A 19,210-nucleotide genomic window follows, 5' to 3' on the forward strand; every position below is an offset into this window, starting at 1 on the left:
CAGCATAAAAGTATATGGCATTTTACATTTTAAAAGTCTTGCACCCCCCCCCCCCCCCCCCCCCCCCATTAATATGTGAAAATCATCGTTGTTTGATGCTGTAGCGCACACATTCCCTAGTTACTGGGGGGAAATAGGGAGTACCAATATGGTGACTGGTGGCTTCAAAGCGACTCGTTCTAACAGCTGGCTATCAGCAATCCGGTGTATAAATAGAAATCAGTGGTTTATGTGTACAACACTAAAACAGAGTCCCGACTCTTTAAATTCAAATAATTATTTCCAGGTAAATTTTTCTCTGACAATCCTGTTTGTTGAATCTGTGAAGGGTACACTTGAGGTTAGACTGAAATCATTTTAGAACTCAAAACAGAAACAAATGGCCAGAGGGAGTACTTTGACTTTCGTTGTAACATTCTTAGAATGAGGGCAGTTAGGATGAGTCTCTTCTGCCCTCTGCAGGCACATCTCAGCACAACAACAGAAGGTCTTGGTTACCACAAGGGAAATTGTTTAATAGTTCTTTATTCCAGTATGTGGCAAACTGATAAGTGAGGTAATGGCTTTACAAAATACGTTAGGAAGCACATTTTACATTTACAGACAAATATCACAAGCGATACAAGCTTTAAGTTCAATAAGTATTTTTGAAACGGTCATATTTTCAGTTGATCTGGCTGTCATCATTTGAAATGAAAGCATGGTATCATGATTGACTGTCTCATCAGTCAGATCAGATTGTGCTCCATGTCTCTGACAGATCTAACAGTGAATACAATAAACCAACAACCATCCAATCACACCAAAGAAACAGAACAGCAGAAGGACAGCTAAACAAGAGACAGACCGACTTCCAATCAAATAAGAAAACAAGATGACATACTACATCTCATCTTTTGTCTTGGTTCTTCTTGAGCTTTTGTCTCTGTGTCTCTTTTGCAAACCAACGGAAAAACCGGCTGCAACTGCAACGTTGAAATGTTCTGCAGTTTCCTACTCATCATCCTGCCACTCATGAAAAATATTTCAGCATGCCAAAACTAGAGAAAATGTTTTAGGAGTCTCCCCAAGCCAGCTGATATTGCTCACCTAATATTCATGAAGTTGGAAACATGGAACTTATCTGATAGTTCGCTGTTCAAACTGAACAACATAAGGTTTAAATGAGTTTCTGATAGTTTTGGAGGCATATTGGGACAACTGTGGCTCAGTGGGAAGAGGGGTTGTATTGCCATCTGAAAATTGTTGGTTTAATTTCCAGCTTCATTTTACATGTGTATGTGTCCCTGGACCAGGCACTTAACCTCATGTTGTCTACCCGTCCTATCCTATTATTGTATGAACGTGAGTGTGATTGGATGAATCACTTTGAGTGGTCAATTTGACTAGAGAAGGGTCTTTATATATTAGATCCTTTGCCATTATAGTATACTTGGAATAAAAAAGCAAAAGAAAATTAAGTTCTGAGATGGAATAAATTATACTGTTATTGCAAAGAATTGTGGAACAGTATGTATGCTTGCTTAGGTACTTATCCCACTTGAGCGTTTTACATTTTCACATTACATCAGCAAACTTCAATGTATTTTATTCGAATTTGACGATATAGGACAACGGAGAAAATTGCTCACCTAATATTCATAAAGTTGGACACATGAAACACATCTGGCATGGTGTGGAAGGAAAATTCTAAATGTTTTAAAATAATAAAAAAATGTAAACATGTAAGGTCTGGCATGAGTCCCTGAACTTTAATAACCGGTAAAATAAAGGCAGTGCGACCAATTACCTTTATAAGTCAGTTAGTAAAGACTCCATCTGCATGTAATATAACGTTGCATTTAAACATAAATGCAGCTGCTCTGATTTGACCTCAGAGGTTTGCCATGACTGAGACAAAAGATCTCAGATGTAAACATTAACTCTGTCACTGAAAACAGTCTAAAGAAGGAGCGGTTTGCCCTGGAAACCTGCAGTAACACTCTCCACACACAGTTTCAAAGCAAACAGAGTTCAGACAGGCTCTGCTTATTTATTATTAGATGCGTGATCCAGATATTGATCCCAGGTGGATTAATCCTTAAAATATCCAAGACAATCTTGCAAGTACAAATATAGAAAGAATATTTACATACATACATATACACACATGTATATATACATACATACATATACACACATGTATATATACATACATACATATACACACATGTGTGTGTATATATATATAAATATATATATATATATATATATATATATATATATATATATATATATATATATATATATATATAATTATCAAACAGCATGGGAATTTCCATTGTTATGTTGATGATAGTTGAAGATATTCATCTATATTATATTTATCCACCAATTGTTATGAATCAAATCAGTTAGGTAGACTACATGTATATCTTGAAGTCATGAAAGCCTGGGTTACTTTAAGTTTCCAACAATTAAATTCAGACAGGACAGAAATAGTCATCTTTGGATCAGAGTCGTTGACAAAGAAACTGCTTAGTCAGTCAAGTACTTTGGAAGAAATTACCTGGGCCTACTATTATAAAGTAAAAGATCTTGGTGGTGTTTTGATCTTGTCATTAAAATCAGATTTCAAACAAGTTTCTAGGATTTCCTACTTTCACTAGAAAATTGACAGAATTACAAATATCCTGTGCAGGAGTGACAATAAAATAGTAGTCCATGCATTTGTAACTTCAAGGTTGGACTATTGTACTTATTTACTATCAGGAAGTCCACAAAATGTAATTAAATGTGTCCACCTGATCCAAAATGCTGCTCAAAGAGTCCTGATGGAAACTAAAAACGGATACTTGGGCCTAATTCTTCTACTTTAGCTTTCCTTCATTGACTCCCTGTTAAATCCAGGATATACAGTAATTTAATTTAATTATCCTTCTCATAAAGCCCTTAATAATCAAGCTCCATCATGTATCAAGACAAGAAGCATGGCAGAGAGAGTATTTGGAGACCAGAGCTCAGCAGCAGGATCCACAGCACGGCAGAGTGAATACTTGCAAATAGATCTGAGTAATAACAGGATTAGCAGCTTGGCTGGGTGAATACTAGCTGGTCAGAGTCACAACAGGATTAGTTGCACAGATGAGGCAGGATATTTCCACAGAGGGCTGGCAGAGAATGTCCAGGAGGGTGAACACAGAAGCAGCTGGTAGTAACAATGGGAAGCTGAGGTAACTGGAGCACCGGAGAGGCAGGTAAACTAACAGTTGATGAGGCTTGGAACAGAGAGGAGTCTAATAAGTCCGGAAAACAGGCAGAGGCAACACTACAGACTGAAATGAGACTGAAATGAGACAAAAAGGATCCAGCAGCAGGCTAAACTTAACTTGAGATGCAGATATGGCAGGGTTCCAACAGCAAGTAGGGAAACACAGGTAAACATGCAAGGAGTAGTGGTGTACTGAAGAAGGACTGGCAGAGAAGTGAAGACAGGAGGAGGCTTAAGTAGGGAGCCTGGCAGGTGAAGTGAGTTCTGACTAGTTAGTGACTGACAGATGTGACTGACTGCAGCGGGAGTGAAGGGAAAGCTGAGTGAGAGAGGATGGAGGAAACTGAAAACTAACAATAAATGAGGCCAGAACATAACTAAACCCTGACAAGGAGGAAGAACTGAAATAGTAGTGAACAAAAACCAGATCAAAACTAAACCCTGACAGTGTTCTGTTTAGGTGTAAGAACAGCCGTGGGCAAATTGGCTGAGCTACTGCCGTCAACCATTTCATGTCATAGATGATCTTGCTGGCCCTGTTTCTCAGTGTCTAACCCTGTTTCTCTCCTAGACATAGCCATTGATTGAGCTTTTACTCTAACTGTATGTGCTCTGTTTCATCTTCTTGACATGAAAACTGAAAGTGTACTTCAATTTATTTTCAATTCATTTCAATTCAATTTTATTTATATAGCGCCAATTCATGATACATGTCATTTCAAGGCACTTTCCAAAGTCAAATTCAATCAGATTATACAGATCGGATCAGATAATACATATTGGTCAAAAAGTTTCCTATCTTGACAAATAGCATTCACTCCACATGAAAGAGCGTAAAGCCACAGGGACAGTCGTCTGCATTGTTGATGGCTTTGCAGCAATCCCTCATACTGAGCAAGCATGAAGCGACAGTGGAGAGGAAAACTCCCCTTTAACCAGAAGGAAAAACCTCTAGCAGAACCAGGCTCAGTGTGAACGGTCATCTGCCTCGACCAACAGAGCAGAGACACAATACGAGAGACAAAAAAATCCCAGAAGCACACATTTTCCAGAGTTTACATTGAAATGTGCTAAAATTTATGACTGAACTCACAAAAATATGGCATTATCCTAAACATTCATGTAAATGCCATGAAACGCTCAATAAACAATTATGATGTTGTTTTATTTGTTAAAATAAATGCCAGTTATTTGACTTGTAATAGTAATTTCAATCAAACAAAGAAGTGTGTGCTACTGTAGAATTGTCTTTTTTTAAAACAGTGAATAGAATATTTGCCTTAAAGAAGAATGATTTGTCTTCAAGCAAAAAGACACTTAGCTCACTTAAAAATAAACTAAACATTAAAGTCCAATTCCTGAAACTGCAAAAAAGAAAAAAAATACGTTTTTTTTTTTTTTTAAATCTGAACATTGGACTTTCTGATCATGTTTTCATGTTTTAAATAAATAGATTTTGGTGCTTTAAATTAACCAAGGCTCTTCAAAAGTCTGTTTTAAAGCGTTTAACTTATCTTCATGTAAACCAAACAGAAATTCATCAAAGCAAAACTTTTGACCAGCTACATTATTTGCAGTGAAGACCCATACTTTCTATGATACCTTGGATACAGTAGGTGGATCTAGTCCATGACTGGTTGTTGGAGGAGAGCTGTTGTGATGATTGGAGGTTGCTGTGCTCTTCATTTTGCGGGCCATGGTGGGCGAGGCTGAGGCTACTGGACTGTTCTCAGCATTGCACATAGAGCGAGGCAGTGTAGGTAGAGGGGGTTTGACTGAGTACCGAGGCTGCAGTTTCGGTGAACTGTGTGGGCTCTGAGTCGTTGCTGTTCCCTGGTTTTGGATTCTTATCGATTCAACTTGGGCGGATCTGGTGGAGGGTGTTGAATTTGACACACTCCTGTTTAAACCAAACGACAAAAAGTGAAGAGTAAACTTTTTTCAGAACAGATTTAACACAGAATAAATTGGTGAATACCTGCGGAGAGAGCTAAGAGTTTCAGTCAGAGCTGTAAGCCTTTTCAACATGGAGTCCATCTTGCGAGGCTCTTCTTTTAAGAAATGTGCTGCCTCCACTTCCAGCTTTAGGACTCTGCGCATTTTGGCCTGCAGTGCTGGGAACTCTTCTGGCAGACAAACGGTGGAGACATAAAAACAAAACACTCATGAGACATTAAATATACTTGGGGAATAAAAACAGTACATATCATACTTGTTTTTAAGAAAAAAATTAAAGCAATATCTTGATGTGTGGTCTCTTTTCACTACATTAAAGTAAGCATGACCAGTGCCTATGCAATTGATGAATATAAATCTAAATCCCAAACAGTAATCTATTGCCTAGATTAAGGACAGGGTTACTATTTGTGACGTCTGAGTATGCTCAGAACTGACCAACCTTTGAGGACAACTAGAGCTTCTTCAAGCCTTTGCAGGCTGACTGTTCCCTCCTCCACATCTCTGAGAGTGAAGGACGGCTGGCCCAGGATAGAGGACGAGCTTTCCAAACACTCTACATAGACCTCCAGTTCACTGTAACAAGAAAAAAAAGCCCACATTGATTAGCTAGAGCAGGGAAATCCGCATTGTGATGCCTTTGCTGAACAGTAGGTGGCAGCAGACACAAGCCTGTAGGGACCTTCAGTTTTCTTGTCAGTTTTCTAGTTCTATCAAAAGACTGCATATGTTACATGACATGAATATTGTAATTGGGGGTAGGTTCTTATAAGTTCTTGAACTTCTACCTACTCCTTTTGAGCACTACTAAAATGTCTTAACATCTCAATGTAAATCTTACATGTATTTTTGCTCAAAGAAATTGCAAAAAATATAAAAAAATAAAAATGTTTGTGATAGTGTATTGATGCATTGACTCTAAACTTTAGTGTGTCCAAATACGCACTGACCTTGAAGTGTCTGCCAAGTTCTGTCACAGAACTTGGGAGATACTTACAATATATATTGCAATAAGCAAACTGATCTGTGTCTTTGAACTAATGGATTATTTACTTGCTTACTTTGTCTCTTCAATCCACAAATTCATACACACAAAAAGGAGTTTTTAATTGTTTTAACATATCTAAAATGCTCCTTTGTTTTTAATGAAATGTCATTCAATCTGAAGTTGGGTTGGGTGGTGAAGTGGTATTAAAGTGGGATAGGGTTAGAGTTAGGTATTCAACAAAAGCAATAGTTTTGCTTTGAAAACCTCTAAATATAAAGTGCTGCAAGGTTGATTTGATGTGTGGTTTTGTTGGGTTAGGGTTATGTTGAAGAATATATTCTTTTACTATTTCTGTTGTGTAGTTGAACTACTTTCTGAACAATCCTACCAGTGTTTAGTGGGATGACTATGATTCAAAAGGAAGACTTTTAAGTAGAATAGAAGAGGAATATCCTTAATGTCTCTTAGCAGGGAAATCCAGGTTTGTTTTACCAGCAGCCACGTAAAAGGTAAGAAGCATGCACACCAATACAACGGGTAAAAATATAAACACAGAAAGTAAGAATAAGAGACTCTACAGTAAGGACAAATTTACAGCATTGGGAAAGAATATGGTGCAGTTATTAAAAATAGCATTCAAGAAATGTTCAACTAAGTAGGATAGTTAAAAAATGTGCAAGATGTGCATATAGATTCAAATATTCTTTATTTTCACCACCTGTTACCTTGGTAAAATTTCGTTTTGGCTGCTCGGTCTAAGAGTACACATAAGACAGACAAACAAACAGGCAATGAAGAAGGGTTAAAGTGTTTTTTTTTTTATCTCGTTATAGCGTACACAAAATTGTGTACGCTATAAATTCTTAAATTCTTTAAATTCTTAAAGATGAAAATTCAAAAGTTTGTATGAACTAGTTGCCCTTCATGGGTCACAGATAATAAATAATGAGGTTATAATGTGCTTTTATGCAGTGATGATGATTTGAGAGTTAATTTACAGATATGTGCATTTAGATATTCTGAGATAATAGTGTACAAGTAGGCAATAACAGTGAAGTGGTAGCAACATATGATGAGCTAGTAACAGTGGAGTGATTTTAAAGTCTTTGACTGTAGTCTCCAATCAGGGGGTGATTGCCCTCACAGCTCTTGGGAAGAAGCTGTTTCTAAGTTTATTTGTTTTGGCTTTGAGGCTTCTGAAGCATTTACCTGATGGGAGAGGGGCAAACAGCGTATTGCCTGGGTGCGTGGGATCAGTGGAGATGTGTCTGGCCCTTCTTTGTATTCGTTCTGCATAAATTGAGTCCAGATCCTGCAGACGGTATCTCACAATCCCCTGCACTCCGCAGCTCCCATACCATACAGTTATGCTGATACATAAAACACTCTCTATGGTAGCTCTGTAGAAGATCTTTAGCAGCTTAGTGGAATGACCGGTCCTATTCAGTTTCCTGTGGAAGAAGAGCCGTTGTTGGGCCTTCTTCACCAGGTGGGAGGTGTTTATGGACCAGGACAGGTCAGAGGAGATGTGGATGCCCAGGAATCTAATGCTGTTGATGTGCTCCACTACCACTCCCTGTATGTAGAGAGCAGCGTGTTCATTCCTCCTGGACCTCCTGTAATCTATTATTACCTCCTTGGTCTTACTGGTGTTCAGGATCAGGTTGTTCCTGGAGTACCACTTTGTGAGATTGCTGACATCATCCCTGTAGTGGGAGTCATCATTGTTGGAGATGAGACCCACTACAGTGGTGTCGTCCACAAACGTCACCACTTTGTTTGTGGGGTGGACAGCAGAACAGTCGTGGGTGAAAAGGCTGAAGAGAAAAGGGCTGAGAACACAACCCTGTGGCGTTCCTGTGTTGAGGATTAGTGGAGCAGATGTGTGTTTCCTTATTCTCACCACCTGGGGTCTGTTGGTGATGAAGTGATCCAGGAGCAGAGAGGAGTGGATAATATCATGTTGTGGAGCTTCATAGCCAGCATGTCTGGGATCACAGTGTTGAATGCTGAGCTGAAGTCCATAAATACCATCCTAACATAGGTGTTGGGCTGCTACAGATAAGTCAGAGCTGAGTGCAGTGCTAATGAGACAGCCTCTTCTGTGGAGTGATTCTCCCTGTAGGCAAACTGCAGGCCAGCAGGGATGGTGTCCTTGATGTACTTTAGGAGGATCATCTCAAAGCACTTCATGATGACGGGGGTCAGAGCGATGGGACGATAATCACTGAGGCAGGTGATGGTTGGTTTCTTGGGGACAGGCATGATAACAGATGATTTCAGACAGTCAGGAACCGTGGAGAGCTGCAGGGAGAGGTTGAAGATGTCCAGAAAGACCCCTGTTTTAATCGTCTGACCTGACACCATGTCTGGACCTGCAGCCTTGTTGGTGTTTAAGAGGTCACTTGGTGGAGCTGCAGGACAAGAGGCTGGTGGTGCTCCTCTGGCTGGGGAAGATGTTCAGGCTCCCTGCTGCTTGTAGAGTCAAAGCGTGTGAAGGAGCTGTTTAAGGTGTCAGGAAGAGCCGGATTATTGCTCAGCCGCTGGTCGCTGCGCTTGTAGTCCATGATGTTTCTTTTTCTCCACATGTTGCATGGATTGTTGCTGCTGAAGTGGCCCTTGATGTGGTGCTTGAATCTGTGCTTTGCCTTCTGGATGCCTTTTTTAAGTTCACTTCTAGCCCATTTAGGCCACTCTGTCTCCAGATCTGAATGCTGCATGCTGTGCCACTGAGGATCACAAAGAGGCTCAGGAGACAACTGAGGACCATGAAGAGTTTCAGGAGAAGACTGAGGACCAGGAAGAGTCTCAAGAGACAACGGAAGACCAGGAAGAGTCTCGGGAGAACACTGAAGACCATGAAGAGTCTCAGGAGACAACAGAAAGACCAGGAAGAGGCTTTCAACCACTGAATTTGTCTTTTTGTTTCGTTTATGTGTACATAGTTCCTTAGCTTCTTTTTATCTTAATTTTGCTTCATAGTTTTAGTTAGGTTTCACTAGCCTAGTAGAGAGAATTTGTTGATCGAAATATAGTGTTAATTCAGATGTACAGCATTCTATAGTGGTGTTCTCTGGATGTTTATTTATTTCTGTTAAGATATTATTGACCTTGAAGAGAAGCTGTCATTCCTTTATTCCATATGTGCGCAGAGTTAGCTTGATTCACTTTTTCAACTATTGTCCTAATATCAGCTGTTTGGGCTGATATTCACCAGACAATACCTAACAGACAGAGAGTTTTTTATTAATCATTAAATAACAACAGTTAAGACTCCATGGTAGGATTTTTTTAGGCTAAGGTAGGAGCTATCTGAGAGGACTCTGAGAACTACGGGCACTGTAGTTCTCCATGTAATGTCTTGCTGGTATCTAATTTGTTACTTCCAGATTATTCTCTGGGCTCAGCTAAATTTGGGAATAGTGGCCCAGTGATCAGAGAGATGGGTGTTTCTGTCTTGGAGAGGCTCCAAAGGTTGGCGCCTTAAAACTTAGTCTGTCACCCTGAGTCCTTGAGCAAGACCCTTGACCACAGATCTCTCCCTGTGCACCACTCAGTGTTGGCAGCACTCCCGAAAGGGATGGGTTAAACGCTGAGACAACTTCCCCCCCTGTGGGACTATAAAGGGACATTTTTTATCCCCAACCTGTTGTGTGCAACCTCCAAAAAAAATGTTTTGCTCTCAGCTGCTATTGTTTCTTTCCCCCCAATTATTTCAATGATCTATCTTTAGTTGCTTTCTCTTATTTTTATTGCATCTGTTATTGTTATATTAATTGATTAATGGACTGTAGTAATTTGAAATTACTGTAAATATAAAGTGCATATTAAGTAAACTGTATTATTATTTTTATTATTAGGAAATAAAGCTTGAGTCCAGACACTAATGTGGTTCCACTGCCACTTGACTTATTTTTAGCTATAGCACACACGTTTATTATATGAATTTAAAACACCGAACCAAAACCTTGTTTCTGAGATATTATACAGCATGAACAAATTATGTAGTTTGAGACAAGCTATGGGAAACTACGTTCAGAAGGGTGGTAATATTTTGAGTTTAAATAATTTTTTGAATAAGTGGTTTTAGAGACCACGTGGTTCCAACACAACCTGAATAAAATAACATCTTATTTTCATCATAGGTATAGACATAGAATGCATAAAGCATATTAGGTTGGACAAAGTTCAGAATGGTGCATCAAGGAAACATACACAAAGATATGAAGTCTACAGGAAGCCTTGCAGGGTCTAAATTTTCAGCAGCAAATACACTTGCTTGATAAGTAATGCAGACAAACTGACAGTGACATTTACTGAGATTTTCTTCCCCCATCATACCCTTTAGGGAAATTTACAAGTGAAGCCAGAGCCAGTGTGGCATGTTGGTATTTCTCTTAATAATATGTGATCTGATTTAGTGTGTAGAGTGGTAATTGTATCACTCATCCAAAGACTCCTATTTGAGGTCATCTTCCCTCTGTTATGAAAGTAATCCGAGGTATGGACTTAATGTGTGGCATGCTCAGAATGAGCTCTGACATCTCTGGAAGACCATGTCATACTAGATCACATCACCTTCCAGCCCCCGCCTCTATTTTTAACAATATGGGTCTTCCCAGATTCTGCATGCCTACAAATGTGCCTGTGTTGTTCATGTTGTGTTTTGCATGTCACAAATGATTTTAATTCAGCTGCAGTTCCTCCACTGAGTATGACATCAGAACAAGCATGCAAAAAGCTAAATTATGCCTTCAGAAATTGCATGCCAAATATAGAAGGTCTGTTTTTTGACCTCCAGTTCACTGAATATCATGTCACTGAACATGCTTAACTATGCTGCTTTGATAAAAAAAAGAACAAAGAAAAACAGGATACAACTAAAATGTCAAGTAAACTATGGAAATAAAGGTATAACATAAAATATGTGATTATAACATAATTACTGATGACTACATAATGTATCTAATTTTCTATAAAAACTACATGTTCACATGTTAGCTGCACAGCGGCGTAGTGGGTAGCGCTGTTGCCTTGCAGCAAGAAGGTCCTGGGTTTGAGTACACCCTGGGTCTTTTTGCATGGAGTTTGTATGTTCTTCCTGTGCATGCGTGGGTTCTCTCCGGGTGCTCTGGCTTCCTCCCACAGTCCAAAAACATGACTGTTAGGTTAATTGGCTTCTCCAAATTGTCCTTAGGTGTGAATGGTTGTTTGTCCTGTTTGTCTCTGTGTTGCCCTGCGACAGACTGGTGACCTGTCCAGGGTGTACCCTGCCTCTTGCCCAGTGAATGCTGGAGATAGGCACCAGCAACCCCCGCGACCCCATGAGGGATAAAGCGGTATGGAAAATGGATGGAAGGTCTACATGTTCATTAATACTTTAGCTTTTTTTTTTTTTTTTTTTTTCATGCTGTAGACTGGTACTCACTGTCTACATACTGCAGAAATAGAACTAAAAATAAGAATTTCTTTCTTGAAATTAGTGCATTTTTCCTTGATTTGAGCAGGTAAATAAGACTATTTGCCAATGGAATAAGATTTTTGCACTTCAAATAAGATGATGGAGATGAATTGTTCCTATTTTAAGTGCAGTATATCTAATTATCTTATTTTAGGGGTATAAATACTCATTCCATTGGCAAATAATCTTATTTACCTGCTCAAATCAATGGCAAATACACTCATTTCAAGAAAATTGTTCTTATTTTTAGTTCTCTTTTTGAAGTGCACAATCTAGATGGGAGATTTCCAAGTGCAAATCAAACTATCATGGAATGGTACAAAAGCTACATAATATACTCACTCCCCAGGATGTAATGATGGTGTAACACGACTAAACAGCACTGGATACACATGTGTAGATCAAGTAAATTCGTGTTTATATGAGAAAACCTTATAGATTGTAAATGCTATAGAAATGGGAGGTTAGGTGAATATATGGTAAACAGCATAAATTGTCACTGTGAGTACTCTGCACTGCTCCAACATACATACAGCCATATTCAATAAATGAGAATATTATTTCAAAGTAAAGTTATTTCAGTAACTCTGAGTTTATCCAGCCGCTTCATTTCAACTACAGGTAAACTGTAGCTCCAACAAACCACACCATAGAAAATTGCTGATGCCACCACAGAGTCAAAGGTCTTTAGGAGTGGCTCCTGTCTCAATCCTCAGGTGTTTGCCTATTTTTAGGTTCCTGGGGATCATGTAGTTTGTTCAGTTTTTCACCCTTTTAGTATTGTTTATTAGTCCGTTGATTCTGTTTTTCCTTCTTGTTTTGGTGTTGTTACGTAGTCTTCTGCTCTTGATGGATTTAGTTAGTTTATTCTGTTAGATATTTGCTTTCCTGCCCGTAATTACTTCAGTTAGTAGTTAGTTGATTATTTAGAGCCTGTTTTTTCTTTGTGTTTTTCTGTATTCTTGTTATGGCCTGTGTTTCCTCCATGTTCCTGTCATTTCATCGCACTCCCTCGCCTTCAGCTAATCCCCTAATTGTCTCCTTGATTGCTTCCACCTGCTCTCCTGCTTTCTCCTCTGTGCCTCCCCTCACTAGTAAAACCACTTCATCCTCCTTGTCGGATCCTCCATTGTTCTACCCCTTGTCTGGTCTGTTCCGTGATGGTTATTATTCCATGCCTGCTGTAAGTCTTGTTATTTTTTTTAAATCCTCACGATTCACTAAATGATGAAGCTTCATGGCTCTTGTCTGTACTCTGGTTCCTCAACATCAACTAAACACAACATGCCAGCCCCTTGCAATCCAAAAGAGCTCATCCTCCTCAGCAGGTACAGTTTACTCACATCCTTCCTATAAAGAACTTCAGTAACTCCAGTCCAGTTTTTTATTCTTCAGGTGAATACTCAGGTACTTATAAGATTCCATTATCTCAACACAGTTGACTGGATGTTCACCTGTCTCAATGAGGTGGTGTTATGCCAGAAGCTGATTGAATATGATTATTATTATTATAATTTGGTATTATAATTTAAATAATAAGTCATTCAAACTCAAATTTTAGCAAATTTGACAAATATAGTTCAAATGGTAGTGATGCCAGAGCTAGAAGCTTGTAATGATTTATACTACTAATGCATTTATTAATTAGCTGTTATAAACTTAGTTGTGCTGGAACAAATGGTCTAACCGGACTCTGACCGATCAGATTTATCCAGCAACATTGATAACTCACTTATAACTGCAATTAGAGTTTAAACCGTTAACCTTTTATCACCAATCCAATGAAAATGTCTCTGTGTTAATATCGGATGTTAACTCCCAAAAGGAGGATAGCTCTGAATTCTGAATAACCATGCAACTGTGAATTGGAATGAACACAAACAATTACTATTCCACAGTTGTTGCTTTATTGAACCAAAGGCAATTCCCTGTTACAGTAATTCTCTGATTCAACAACCTTGGAATTCTACTCGCTACTAAACTAAACATGCAAAATATATGTGGAAATAAAAGTTTAAACTAAAAAAAATGGATTAAAATGAGAGGTAGCAAATCTTAGTTCAACTCACGGTTGTTTAAACACCACATTCAAGACATCGGCATTTGACGTAGCAGCATTGACACACAAAAACAGCTTTGAGAATCCCACTGGACGCTTTGATGTTATACATAAGCTAGTTCAGCTGAGCTAACTACAGTTCAGATACACAACACCCTCCCAAGATGGTGACTATAATGACGTAGAATCTACAACCTTGCGTGATGCGTGAGGGGAGGTCCTAATGATGTCACCACGCTTACGCTAATGTGGGATAGTACCTCGGCTAGAGAGGGAGCGCTTGCTGAGGAGTTTAAACGAAGACCGCGAACTGAGTTTCAAACAAAGAGATTGAATCTGCTGATAAGAGGTGGGAAGATAGAACAGGAGAGAGAGAAAAAGTAGATAGAAAATCGACCCGCGGCGGGGTCACTTGTGAACCACAAAATCAGCACAGCCAAAAATCTTCAAAATGCATGCACATTCAACAGAAAAATATTCAACAGTTAAAACACTCCGCCTTGGAGTAAACAGCATTTAACTAAATCCTAACACCTGCCCAGACACACCTAAATCACCTTACAGGTGAAAAAGAAATAAAAGAAAAGAAAAGGGGAATTTTCTTTACTATGACGATGCCTTGCGGGACCCGCTCCGAGTCCACGGATCTGGTCCAGCTCAGCGAGCCGGTGCGTCTTGACGAACGCAGCTGTTTGCAGCCACGGGACCGGGAAGAGAAAGTTCCTTCTGTTTTCCAGGCTTCCAGACGCTTTGCTCGGCCAAACAAAAGCGTGGTCCTCTTTCGATCACTGGGCGATAAGGCGGCTCTCAGTCTTTTGATCAGAGGGAAATCAAAAGTATTTTTTAAGTCGACCTCCTGTATCCGCAAATACAGGGAATGGAGTTTGCGTCGGTAATCTTCGGTCCAGCAAAGGTATCGAGCACGTGGCGTGGGGGGCGGGGGGTAATCCACGGAGCAGAGCAGCTGTGTGCCTTCCCTGACTGGCAAAATGCCAAGAAGAAGGCTGAATGCCTTGTGTGACTGTGTTTTATAGTAATCACCATAGCAACCTTATTTCGATCGGTGGCCATTTGGTCGTGTTGCATGATGGGAGTTGGTGGCCATTTTGATCACATTGTATCATGGGAAATGCAGTCCGTCATGTCCCGAGTTAATGCCGTGCGTCACGTCTGAACTGGCATTACAGTGGGACTTCGCCTGCAAAGTCCACCACCAGCTCCTTTGTTTTTCCTGCATTTAACCTGAGATTGTGCTGCTGGCACCAGTCTACAAAGCTCTGTAGCCACTGTCTGATGAAGAGGTTGGCAGTGTAGAGGGTGAGCAGAAATGGTGCCAGGAGAGTTCCGTCTGGTGCTCCCATACTGCAGACCAACCTGTCAGAGATACAGCCCTTTGACCTTACATATCCACTCCTTATCCTTCAGACATCATGGTTTGATGGTATTGAGCACTGGACAAATCAAAGAACAAGATCCTTACATTGATCTCTGTTTTCTCCAGGTGGCCCTGACCTCTGTGTAGCAGGTAGATGATGGCATCATCCACCCAATGGCAGGCTGGTAGGCAAACTGCAGTGGAGCAAATTAAGGCCTCACTAAGGGGGAAAGACGGTTGAGGAACCGCCTCTCGAGGGTCTTCATTAGATGCAATGTTAGTGCTACTGGCCTGTAGCTGTTGAGGTCCTTTGGATGTGTGGTCTTAGGCACTGTTACCACACAAAAGGTATTCCACAGCTGTGATATTATGCCCAGCTTTAGAATGATATTGAAGATTTGTTCCATGATGCCATACAGCTGATCTGCTCAGCCCCTCAGGAACCTGGAGCTGATGCAATCTGGACCTGCAGCCTTCCTCCCTTTGCCCTTTAACAGTATGTTCCTCACCTGGTGTGTCAAGAATGACACACCAGGTGATGGGGGTTGATTCATGGAGTCATCTAAAGCAGAGTGGGCAGATAATTGCTAGGGACACAGAGATGTGCAGTCCTCGGTAGAAAAACAAGTAGTTGTCCAGGATGAGGATGTCTGCAGCATGTTAGACTGATTTTGGAGAAGGGCCAGTGGCTGGTCAAACCTCAGAAAGTACTGATTCAGCGTATTCATCTAGGTCAAGTCATTGACATTCTTGGCATTCTGTTTATGACCTGAAATTGTTTTCATGTATTTCCAAACATTATGGATATTGCTGTCTTTAAGCTGAGCCTCCACTTTTTTTTTGTAGTTGTTTCTTCCTTTTCTGGTTTTCCTCAGTTCTGTCTACAGACACCTGGTTTTCATGAGGAGCACAGCAGAGTCCACACTTTGTTCTGTTATACTATCAAAGTCCTCCTGTTGAGGGTAGCAAAGTTCATCCCATGCAGTGGAGCTGAAGTAGTCTCTCAGGGCTTCTTCAGCCCTAGATCCGGAGGAGAACCAGGATCTGAGCCACCCAGGGGTGGGAGGGGTGATTAATTGTATGCCTCTTTGCAATGTACATACAGTATGTTAGTGGGGGACACAGTTGAACTAATCCGCAACCAAATAATTGCAAAACTCACTTTTCGTTCTGTGCATTAGCGTTTTTGCAAAGTTTGGAAACTGTTTGTGGACTGGTTAGCTTCCACTATATTGGCTTTCAATATCTATAATAATGCTAACATTGTTCACAAGATGTTCATCTGCCATTTATGTCACTGTGCTGGCTCTCACTACACATCCAAGCAGACTTCATGACGGCAGTAGCAGTCACAGTTCCAAAAAAGACTATTGTTAATGGCTGTGCAGTTTTCTTCTTAACTTTCTTTGTAGAGGCTAAGCTGACGCTTAAAGCCACTGGAGGGTTTTTAAACCGGAATCTTATGGTTGACGCTCATTTGCTGGGGTGAGATGGTAGATAGGATATGTCCAGACACTGTTCTTGCAGTTAAAAAAGCCGGTTTGATTCCAACTTTGCTTGATTACAAAACAAAAAATTATGCAAACGGCCAGCTGTAGGTTGACAGCGTTTTCCCCGCCAAGCGGTCAAAACAGATTTACTTTTCTGGTGAAACACACACCCATACACACATCATTTCCTTTCTTATATAGACCTTTGTACAAATTGGCTTCTACATACCGGCCCCTAATTGCTAGACAAAACAATTTCACATTATACATTTACAAGCCAAAACCATTTAAACCAATACCATAAGTTACATTTCATGCAAAAGACACAATTTGGTGATGTGGCGCTCAAAAACACCATTCTTTGTTTGCAACTTCACAGTGCGAACAAAACCCCTTTTGTCAGGCATCACCTCTAAGACTTTTCCCAAACACCAAGAACCTGGTTGTGCTAAAGAGTCAATGATTATAACAATGTCCGCAATGACCAACTTCCTTTTAGTTTGGTTCCATTTTTGCCTTTCTTGAAGCAAAGGTAAGTATTCCCTGGCCCATCATCTCCAAATCATTTGGGTCTTCTGACAGCTTTGTGATTGGACGATCGTTAAGAATGGCTTCAATTTCACATATAACTGTGCTGGACTCCGCCAAGGTTGCCCTTTGTCACCGATTCTGTTCATAACATTTATGGACAGAATTTCTAGGCGCAGCCAAGGTGTTGAGGGGATCCGTTTTGGTGGCCTTAGGATTGCATCTCTGCTATTCGCGGATGACGTGGTCCTATTGGCTTCATCAGGGCGTGATCTACAGCTCTCACTGGAGCGGTTCGCAGCCGAGTGCGAAGTGGCCGGGATGACAATCAGTTCCTCCAAATCCGAGACCATGGTCTTGAACCGGAAAAGGGTAGAGTGCCTCCTGCGGGTTGGGGAGGATGTGCTGCCCCTAGTGGAGGAGTTCAAGTATCTTGGGGTCTTGTTCACGAATGAGGGGAAGATGGAGCGGGAGATCGATAGGCGGATTGGTGCGGTGTCTGCTGTGAAGCGGGCGCTGTACCGATCCGTTGTGGTGAAGAGAGAGCTGAGCCAAAAGGCAAAGCTCTCGGTTTACCGGTTGATCTACCCTCATCTATGGTCACGAGCTTTGGGTCGTGACCGAAAGAACGAGATCCCGTATACAAGTGGCCGAAATTAGTTTTCTCCGTAGTGTGTCTGGGCTCTCCCTTAGAGATAGGGTGAGGAGCTCAGTCATCCGGGGAGAACTCAGAGTAGAGCCGCTGCTCCTCCACGTCGAGAGGAGCCAGTTGAGGTGGCTCAGGCATCTGGTCAGGATGCCTCCTGGACGCCTCCCTGGTGAGGTGTTTTGGGCACGTCCCACCGGGAGGAGACCCAGGGGACACGCTGGAGGGACTATGTCTCCCGGCTGGCCTGGGATATCCTTGGGATTCCCCCGGAGGAGCTGGCCCGAGGGGCTGGGGAGAGGGACGTCTGGGCCTCCCTACTGAAGCTGCTACCCCCGCGACCCGACCCCGGATAAGCGGAAGAAGATGGATGGATGGATGGATGGAAGGTAAAACCTCATCCCAGCCACATTTTCTTTTGCAGAGTTCTTGTTGCAACATCTTAGCATAGAGAGTAATGGGTGCAAGGATTCCCAAAGGATCATACACAGAGCTGGTTACTGACAGCATACCACGCCAAGTGAGACATTGCTGTTTTACTTCGATCTTAAACTTGAAGCCATCCGATTCCACACACCAGTAGCCCTAAAGCTCTCTCCATAGAAAGTTTGTCCCGATCTAGGTTAAGCTCTTTTAGATAATTTGCCCACCGATCTTCTGGAATGCTTTGCAAAACCTCTCTATTGTTACTGATCCACTTATCCAGAGTAAAGCCTCCTTTCTTGCAGAGAACACCAAGATCTTTCATCACCTGTTTTGCTTTGTTCTCTGAACCAAAACTGATTAGGCAGTCATCCACATAGAAATTTTGTTTAACTGCTTGCACCAATTTACCTTCCCGGTGGAACACACACCCATACACACATCATTTCCTTTCTTATATAGACCTTTGTACAAATTGGCTTCTACATTCTTCTTCTTGATATGATGTGGTCGTAATGTTGTAATTTTCTCCATGGCTGAGGCAAAACTTCCTCATAAAGCCCTTCATTTTAACTCCTGTAAGAGGAACTTTGGAGCAAATCAGACAGTCTTGTCTCCTGTTACCCCCACCCGTCACCCCCATACCTGTACAGGCAGAGAGAAGCTGTGGTTTCTTTATTAGTGCAGGTTGATACCAGTGAATTATTTTATCCTTTTATAAGAATTACTTTTATTCAAGTCATTCTTGCATATTATTTTTAGTTTTATTTATGTATCTTTTAATAATGATTCATTTAGTTGTTTAGTTTTTTTTATTCACAATTTCTCAAAGAAGTGGTAATGTCACACAATAATGCTTAATAGCGGTAGAGCACACGACACTGACAGCTGGAGGTGGAACTGAAGCCATCCCCATGAGGCTTTCACCAACCCTTATCAGGTCTGTTGAAAACCATCATGCCTGAAACAGAGTGGAGCCCGGACGTGCGGAGACAAGTCAACGAATTAGAGTAGGGCCAGTATGAAAGGGTCCC

At 41.0% G+C, this 19,210-nt stretch overlaps 1 protein-coding gene across 1 annotated transcript in view; it reads right to left on the reverse strand.

The window, feature by feature from the left end:
* Window positions 1-5,097: 5,097 nt before the first annotated feature.
* Window positions 5,098-19,210, reverse strand: part of LOC105922320 (sickle tail protein homolog) — a gene marked incomplete in the record, with an annotated part of 73,800 nt that continues 59,687 nt past the window's right edge. The window contains 3 exon segments of the mRNA XM_036137828.1: window positions 5,098-5,150; window positions 5,229-5,376; window positions 5,649-5,782.

Source organism: Fundulus heteroclitus, chromosome 6 (assembly GCF_011125445.2).
Source record: "Fundulus heteroclitus isolate FHET01 chromosome 6, MU-UCD_Fhet_4.1, whole genome shotgun sequence".
In the NCBI taxonomy this organism is placed as follows: Eukaryota; Metazoa; Chordata; class Actinopteri; order Cyprinodontiformes; family Fundulidae; genus Fundulus; species Fundulus heteroclitus.